The sequence below is a fragment of the Zingiber officinale genome, chromosome 1A (genome assembly GCF_018446385.1).
Source record: "Zingiber officinale cultivar Zhangliang chromosome 1A, Zo_v1.1, whole genome shotgun sequence".
Classification (NCBI taxonomy): domain Eukaryota; kingdom Viridiplantae; phylum Streptophyta; class Magnoliopsida; order Zingiberales; family Zingiberaceae; genus Zingiber; species Zingiber officinale.
In genome coordinates, this window is record NC_055987.1 from 190,850,126 (window position 1) to 190,859,565 (window position 9,440).

Below are 9,440 nucleotides of genomic sequence, written 5' to 3' on the forward strand. Positions count from 1 at the left end.
GCCGAGCCACACCGTCCGACCGGAACGAAACCCAGCTGTTAAGGAGGAGGGCCGGTCGGTTCACACTCATCGGCGATCAGCTTTACAAGAAGGCTTTCTCACGCCCGCTGTTGAAATGCGTGAGCTTGGAAGACTCGGCTTACATCCTCCAAGAGGTACATCAAGGATCGCGCGGAGGACATCCGGGCGGACGATCGTTGACCAAGAAGATCCTCTTGGCCGGGTTTACAAGCGACGCCGCTCGGGCAGTATCTACGTGCCTTTCGTGCCAGAAGTATCACAACTTCTCCCACCGACCGGCAGAGGAAATGAAGGCATCCACCGTTTCATGTCCGTTCGATCAATGGGGAATGGATATTGTCGGTCCATTTCCGATGGCGACCGGGCAACGGAAATTTTTGCTAGTGGCGGTGAATTATTTTTCCAAGTGGGTGGAGGCCGAGCCGCTAGCCAAGATCACCGAACAGATGGTCAAAAAATTTATCTGGCAACACATCATCTGTCGGTTCGGCATCCTTCGCCGATTGGTCTCAGATAATGGGCGGCAATTCACAGGGAAGATGCTAGAGGATTGGTGCAAAAGTTACGGCATCGAGCAACACTTCACATCCGTGGCTTATCCCCAAAGCAACGGTCAAGCCGAAGTGGCCAATCGGGAAATTCTTCGTATTCTGCGCGCTCGGCTCGACCATTTGGGAGGAAGTTGGCCGGATGAAGTGCCGGACGTCTTATGGGCCATCCGAACTACGCCGAAGGAAGGGACGGGTGTCACGCCATTCCATTTGGTGTACGGTGGCGAGGCGGTCATCCCGGTCGAAGTCGGCGTTGAATCCGTAGGATCCAACATTACGATGAGGACAATGCCGAGCGGAGGAACATGGAGCTGGATCTGGTCGAAGAAGAAAGAGCCAAGGCGTCCGTCCGGCTGATGGCGTACCGGCAACGGATGAAACAAAGTTACAACCGCCGTGTAATCCCCCGATCATTCCAAGTCGGCGATCTTGTCTGGAAGAAAGTCAAGCCGGTCGGCGACGTCGGCAAACTGGAGGCACCGTGGGCGGGCCCCTTCAAAGTTATTGAAAAGCTCCGCTCGGGCGCATATTATTTGGAGGATGAAGTCGGGCGGCAGCTGGATCGACCGTGGAGTGCAAATCATCTCCAGCCTTATCGAGCTGGATGAAAGGTGCACGAATGTAATTCCTTTTTGTGTATATGCTGGTCGCCTATGTACTTGTAATGCAGGAAGCAAAATTAATTCAAATGATGGCTAAGGGTTATGCCGATCGGCAGTGTAGAAGTTAGCCGTAAAGGCCGTCGAGCTCCGACGTTAAATATCGAGAGACGAGCCGGCGTCTATAAATCATCCGAGCGGAAGACCGTCGAGCTCCGACGTTAAATATCGAGAGACGAGCCGGCGTCTATAAATCATCCGAGCGGAAGACCGTCGAGCTCCGACGTTAAATATCGAGAGACGAGCCGACATCAGAATCATCCGAGCGGAAAACCGCCGAGCTCCGACGTTAAATATCGAGACGAGCCGGCGTCTATAAATCATCCGAGCGGAAGGCCGTCGAGCCCGACGTTAAATATCGAGAGACGAGCCGCGTCTATAAATCATCCGAGCGGAAGACCGCCGAGCTCCGACGTTAAATATCGAGAGACGAGCCAGATCTATAAATCATCCGAGCGGAAGACCGCCGAGCTCCGACGTTAAATATCGAGAGACGAGCCGCGTCTATAAATCATCCGAGCGGAAGGCCGCCGAGCTCCGACGTTAAATATCGAGAGACGAGCCGGCGTCTATAAATCATCCAAGCGGAAGACCATCGAGCTCCGACGTTAAATATCGAGACGAGCCGGCGTCTATAAATCAGCGGAAGGCCGCCGAGCTCCGACGTTAAATATCGAGACGAGCCGGCGTCTAAATCATCCGAGCGGAAGACCGCCGAGCTCCGACGTTAAATATCGAGACGAGCCGGCGTCTAAATCATCCGAGCGGAAGACCGTCGAGCCCGACGTTAAATATCGAGACGAGCCGGCGTTTATAAATCATCCGAAGGAAGGCCGCCGAGCTCCGACGTTAAATATCGAGACGAGCCGGCGCCTATAAATCATCCGAGCGGAAGACCGTCGAAGCCCGACGTTAAATATCGAGACGAGCCGGCGCCTATAAATCATCCGAGCGGAAGACCGCCGAGCTCCGACGTTAAATATCGAGACGAGCCGGCGTCTATAAATCATCCGGGGAAGGCCGCCGAGCTCCGACGTTAAATATCGAGACGAGTCGGCGTCTATAAATCATCCGAGCGGAAGACCGCCGAGCTCCGACGTTAAATATCGAGAGACGAGCCGGCCTATAAATCATCCAAGCGGAAGACCGCCGAGCTCCGACGTTAAATATCGAGACGAGCCGGCGCCTATAAATCATCCAAGCGGAAGACCGCCGAGCCCGACGTTAAATATCGAGACGAGCCGGCGTCTATAAATCATCCGAGCGGAAGACCGCCGAGCTCCGACGTTAAATATCGAGACGAGCCGACGCCTATAAATCATCCGAGCGGAAGACCGTCGAGCTCGACGTTAAATATCGAGACGAGCCGGCGTCTATAAATCATCCGAGCGTAAGACCGCCGAGCTCCAACGTTAAATATCGAGAGACGAGCGCGTCTATAAATCATCCGGCGGAAGACCGTCGAGCTCGACAAATCGAGAGACGAGCCGGCGTCTATAAATCATCCGAGCGGAAGACCGTCGAGCTCCGACGTTAAATATCGAGAGACGAGCCGGCGTCTATAAATCATCCGAGCGAAAGACCGTCGAGCTCCGACGTTAAATATCGAGAGACGAGCCGGCGTCTATAAACCCTCCGAGCGGAAGACCGTCGAGCTCCGACGTTAAATATCGAGAGACGAGCTGGCGTCTATAAATATTCCGAGCGGGAAAAAAAAAAAGGGGGAGACTGCAAGTGTCCGAGAAGTTCGCCGCCAATATCGTTCGACCGACTCTACGTTCTGCTCGGCCCAGGGCCCCAAAGGTTCTTGTCGGCTTATAGCGAGTGATCCTTGCCAGCAAAGCGGAATGTTACGCGTCCGGAATGTTTGCTCGAGCGGAAGGGCATCGCCCAGTACTTCACAAAAATGCCTTTCGAATGCCAGAGATGTGATAATAGGCGAGCGGGCAACACACATATTAATTAGCAAAAGGACAATGCAAAAAGATGGAGTGCGCGAAAGGAAAGCATTGCATTAAAAATAAAATCTCAGGCCGGGAGGCCTAAGTACAAAAGGGATCATATTTAGCCGAGCGGCCAAATTACAAAAATTACTCGATATAATCGTAGAGGGTCTTGGGAATGGTATCTAGGAGCGCCACCTGGTCGCCGGCCGGAATATTGGTGGACTCTGGAAGAAGGCCCTTCGACTTCAGATAGGTCATAGTGGCAGTCATGGCTAAGTCGAAGGCTGAGTACATCCGCTCGCAGATTTTCTCCGAGAATTCGGGCAATCGGATGTAGCTCTGTCGTAGAGCGGCGACTCGGCTCGGCTCGGCATCCTGATATTCTTTGAAAGCCGCCTGGGAGCCAGTGAGGGCCTCGTTCAGATTCTTAAGCTTTTCTGCGTCGGCCGAGCGGCCCGCCTTCTCCCTGTCGAGCTGTTCTGTCAACTCCTTTATCTTCAGCTCCAGGCCCCGAGCCTCAACGTTCTTCTTCTCCAGATCGGAGATAGCTGTATTCTTCCGAGTGGTGGCCAGGGCTATTTTCGTGTCAAGCGATTTGACTTGTCGCTCGGACTCGGCCAAGGCATGGGCCTGGTCGGCTGTCTTCTTCTGTTCGGCCGCCAGCAGAGTTTGAGCTTTCTTCAGCTCCTTTTGCAGCTCGGAATAGGAAGGGCCCTGAAGGCTGGACGGACCAACTGCGGCCTTCAGTTGTCGCAGCTCTTCATCCACCAAGGCCAAGCCGTTGGAAACCGCAATTTCCTCCACCCATCTCTGGCAAAAGAAAATTATAGTTATTAGCGGTCGATCGGAAATAATGAACACCAAAGTTGGTAGATTACAAACTTACCCCAGTGGCCTGCTGCATATGGCTGTTAGCCAAATTTCCGATGGGTATCATCGCAGTGCGGGTCCGAGCATCGGCCCACATCTCAGCTAAGGGCCCTTTCAAGGTAATGGTGTGCTCGGGAGCAGATGGACGGTCGGCTTCTGGAATCAGCTCTTCAGTCGGGAGATAAAGAGTGACCCGAATCGTGCGGCCATGACCAGGGGTCGTCCGATCGGCGGTCGGAAGAGGATCAGAAGCCGGCGTAGAAAACTGGGAATGAATGGTCGAGCGCTGGACAGAATGGCGAGCGGGCGGAAGGGTGCTGATTGGAATAGCCTCCATTGGCGCGGCCAGCTCGTCCCATTCAGAAGGTGTCTTTCGCCATCGGCGCTTGCCTCGCGGTTGCAAGGACCGCCGGATGGTTGGACCGCGGAGGTCGCCAACCGCAGGGGAGTCTCCACTCGCTTCTGTAGAGGCTCCTCCTCCTCCCGAGCGGAACCTTCCTCGGAGCGTTGGTTCTCCGTGAGTGGCTCACCGCCACGCTTTGTTAAGAAGCGGAGCGTCGATCACCGAGTCCCGCCTTCCTTCGTGGATCCGACCAACTGGATACCCAAAGCTTCCATTTCTCCCGCCGCGGTTTCCAGAGCGGTCGCCTTTCTCTTCAAAACACCGGCCATGACCGAATCCATAACGATGTCCACTGCAAAGAAAGGAAAAGAAATCAGTTAGCAATCAAAGCAAATGCCCAACCCAAGTGCTTACCGAAGCCGGTCGGGAGAGGAGTCCGTATAGGACTCAGCCCAAAGATGTACATCACTCCCTCATGGAGAAGTTTGTTGATGTCAAGTCGCAGACCGGCCAGTATGTTTGCAGCGTGGAGGTAGTCCGGTCGGGTCTTGAACTTCTTCAACTCGGGAGTAGGAGGCAGAGTGACCTGCCACTGGGTCGGGAAGTCTGCCTGATTGGGCATACGGATGTAGAAAAAATAATCCTTCCAATGTTTATTGGAGGTAGGAAGTTTGTTGAAAAAGACCAAGCCGGGCCTAGCCTGGAACATGAAGGTGCCCGGCTCGGTCGGAGGGGGATGTTGTGAATCTTAAACAAAACGACGACACCGTAGAGTAGACGGAAAGTATTGGGTACTAAGCTACCGAGCGGCACGCCGAAAAACTTACAGACATCTATGATGAACGGGTGTACAGGAAAATGGAGACCAGCTGTAAACTGGTCTCGAAAGACACAGAACGCTCCGCGCGGCGGTCGGTGAGGCCGAGCGGCAGGACCAGCTAAGCGAATTTCGAAATCCTCTGAGATTTCGAAATTGTCACCAAAATATCGAAGTCCCGCTGTTCGAATCGGGACTGCACGGTGGTGTACCATGGGCCGAGCGACTGATCTTCGGGATTGGAAGAGCTAGCCATGGGCCGATCGGGAGGAGTCAAAAGGCAAAAAAGGCAGGAGAAAAACAACAGCGAACGAAGGGAAGTTTCAAGGACCAAAACTGAGAAAGAAATGCGGAGGAAACACCGGAAAGGAGGAAGGAAAGATATAAAACCCTGCTGCGGGGAAAGGGATCGAGGAAAAGGCGCTGGAGAGCGTCGGAGAGCAGAAACAGGATCGCCGGAGCTCCAAAGCGCAGGGGCAGTAGTCGAAATCGCAGAGGCAAGTGATAGAGACAAGGAAATGAAGAATTTATAGGGTGAGGGTCGGGCGGCCTCCACCGTTGGATCCAGGTCACGAGAATCAAAGCATGCATCGAGCCGTCCATTTCGAATCGCTTCGATCACATCAAAACACCATGCCACCGCCGCCGTACACCGATGGCAGTGCTCCACGTGGCATTCAATCATTCAGAGTATTTAATGAAAGCATGCTCAACCTTAATGTCGAAGATTGGCGCGGAGCACGAGGAGATCCAGTCAATGCCGTTGTTGATCCACTTGAAGGATGCCTCTATGGTTGGCCGAGCGGAGGATACCAACACGAAGGAGCCGCTCGTCCAGATGCTTAGTCCAGTCAGTCCGACTATTCGCCTCCTTCGACTAGACTTGAAGGGGAGGCAAGTGATCCGGTAGTAAGAACAGGGGACCCCGCCCTGTAGAGTCAACGCCACGTGGAAGCCACAGTGGCAGTTGTCCGTCCGGGGAGGGCCGAGTTCGACCGGATGACCGGCCGGCTGATGGATTCGAACGCCCGGAGAGGGGTGGGGTCCGATCGGCTTGCCGACCGGACGATATTCGGTTGATGGTTAAAGGCGCCCTGTCGAAATCAGGGTTCCGGCGCTCAGTGGAAAAGGTCGTGGGCCGAGCGGACCTCACGCTCGGCCAAAGCCATAAGGTAACACTGCTAATAGTCCCCATAAAGCACGTGAGGGAGGACCTCCCCAAGTAAACCACCGCATATGTCCGGCCGGATGTTGAGGGAGCTGTCCGCCCGGAAGCCAGATTTGGAGCAAAGGGGAAAAGGACAAGGAACGTCTTTTTCTGACAGCAGGTATGTTTCACGTGTGGGCCATGCTCCAAATCTTGTGACAGAGGATTCCGCTGTCCCATCGAGGACATGCTGGGACTGTAGCAGTATGGGTCAGGTAAGCTCACTGACAAGTCCTTACTGGAGTATGGGCCATGGACACGTGTACACCTCGGTAAGTGTACACTCACTTCTTCACTGCCCTATATAAAGGCCCTCATTCTTCGCCGGAGGTACGCATTCTGCCAGCTTTGGAGCCACCTTCTTTACTACTTGCTTGCCTGACTTGAGCGTCGGAGGGTCGCCGCCGGGAACCCCTGCCCGGCCCGACTTCTGTGCAGGATCGCCGGAGCTTCGGAGGCCTGTATCATCGGCTAGGAGAGCGCCACGTACCCAGCGTCCTTTGGTTTGGCGATTCGGACAGGATCAGTAGCTACTATAATATATATGCTGGGTAAACTTTGAGAAGTGATAACTTTTGATTCATATTGAACAATGTAACAAACAGTATATCAAATTGAAGATTAACAAGTTTTGATTTGATATATTATGCGTCCCGTAGTTTAATCCCAGTTAAAAGTTATAATCTATTAAATCTTTGAGTCGGTAATAATTTTGCTATTGGTTTTCAAAAATCTGCAACACCTTCAAAAAGTAACAAGTGTTGCTGAAAAATCAATAATATAAGTTTTCTAATTTTTTAAAAATTAGCAACACGGTAAAAATAAATATAGTTTAGATTTTTTTTTTTTTTTTTTTGATAAAAGGTAAACAAGAATAGAGAAAAGTAAAAATGAAAAAAGATATAAGTAAAAAAAAGACAGAGACTACACATTTCAAAAACCACATAAGTGATAGTAGAAAACACATAATTAATTATGCTCTTTGGTAAATTACCGTTTTAAAAATCATCAAAGTCTAATTTTATTTTATTTTTTATTAAAAATACAACTCACCTCATATAATTATTCAACTATCTTCGTAACTGATACAACCGAATTGACACATAGTTATATTAGCTATAAAATAGAAATTGCTACAAATGGTAAATGTTAGATACGAGACCATATTTTTTAATTCTTAAACTCTGTGATGGAATATATAATATATCGAAACTCATTTCTATAAATAAATTACGAATAAGATCTAAAGTTCCTTTTGATTTGACACAAAACACAGAGCGATCCTGATTATTGATTGCGCTGCCGTAAGATATTGGATCACGGTCAGGAGAAAACGAACAGAGCAAGCTGCACTCGACTTCATTAACTCTCTCGAGATCTCGACGCATGCCGTAGCTCCGCTCACAGGCGACGGCATGGCGGTAGCGGCGTACCGCAGAGGCACTTATTGTGGAGGTAGCTCGCCGCGTCGTGGTTCGCCATCGCCCTCCCCGTGGGGATCTCCCCGCACAGCGTGTTGTAAGACAAGTCGAGCACCCGCAGCTTGTACAGGTCCTGAGTGACTTCGGGACGCCGCCCCGGAGGCGGTTGTGGCTCAGGTCCAGGTATTCCATCTGCCACGGCATCTCCGCCTTCGTCAGGTCGAACCCGAACTCGTTCCGCGACAGATCCAGCTTCACCGTCGGCCGCGTCCGGTTGAACAAGAACGCCGGGTCACCACTCAGCCGGTTCCGCCCCAAGTCGATCGTGTTCACGTCCCCCTCGCCGTACGATGCGGGGATCTCCCCGCTCAACCTGTTGTTCGACAGTACGAGGAACTGGTACTCGCCGTGGAGCAGCCCCGGCGGTATCGAGCCGGAGAGATGGTTGCCGCTGAGATCCAAGTACCGGAGGTACGGAAGCAGGGCCAGCTGCGGGGGGATGGCGCCGGAGAGCTTGTTGTTTGGCAGGGTGAGCGCGCTGAGGTTGGTGCCGACGAGGAAGGCCGGGACTTGGCCGGAAACAGAGGTGTTGGAGATGCCTAGGAGGTAGAGGTGGGAGAGGCGGCCGAAGGAGGGAGGGATGGGCCCGGAGAGGCCGGGCATGTCCTCGAGGGAGAGGCTTTCGAGAAACGGGAGGTCTCCGAACGCGGCGGGGACTGGGGTGCCGGGGGCGACGCCGGCGTCGTAGATGTAGACGTTGTAGACGCGGCCGGTGGTGGTATCGCAGTAGAGGTTGTCCCAGGCGCAGCAGTTGGTGTTGGAGAGCCACGTGGCGAGCAAGGGAGGGTTGCCGAGCCCGTGCTTGACAGCGAGGAGGGCGGCACGGTCGCCGGCGTTGCAGTCGAAGGCGGAGAGCGCGGCGGGAGCTGTGAGGAGGAGAAGGATCGCAGAGGAAAGCAGAGCAGTCCAAGGATAAGCCATTTGCTCGTGAAGTAGTGATCTGGAGCTGGCTTTGGATATGATTCCATTTCCATTTATAGCACGCCGGCGAGACAAAGGCCGACGGTGGCCGCGAATTGTTAAATACGATTCTTTCCACTTTTGTGGTGCAATGCACATGAGCAAAACGTGCATAATACTTTCAGATCTTGAAATTTATACAAGATTTTTTTTTCCAATAAAAAAGGAGAACGCTGCCATATATTGACGGAAGAAGGATTTGGGTATCCAACCTCCGTGGATTTAATTAACAGTGGGAACACAGAGGCCATACCTTGGGCAGTGATTTGTGGCATGTATAACACATGGTCACCTCGTAATTAGTGTTCCCCACAAGCATTATGTTACTTACTTAATACTTAATGAGTAGCTCCTTGCAACATTATTCCTTTCCTTATTTTATCAGATAGAATGCTGCTGGGGACGATGATGAACAGGGAAGGAAAGGAAAGGAAAAGAATGTAGGGAGGAAAGAAGCAGAAAAATAGACTACACTAATTACCTGGGCACATGCATGGAGTAATACGGCAGAATGATTCGACACTGCTGATCAAAAAATTAAACAAAACTTCATCATGATACATATTGTTATACAAGTCTGCTAAG

The 9,440-nt window shown here is 52.1% G+C and overlaps 1 pseudogene; it reads right to left on the reverse strand.

The window, feature by feature from the left end:
• Nucleotides 1-7,547: 7,547 nt before the first annotated feature.
• LOC122008705 lies at nucleotides 7,548-8,816 on the reverse strand (annotated as a pseudogene).
• Between the last annotated feature and the right edge of the window lie 624 nt (nucleotides 8,817-9,440).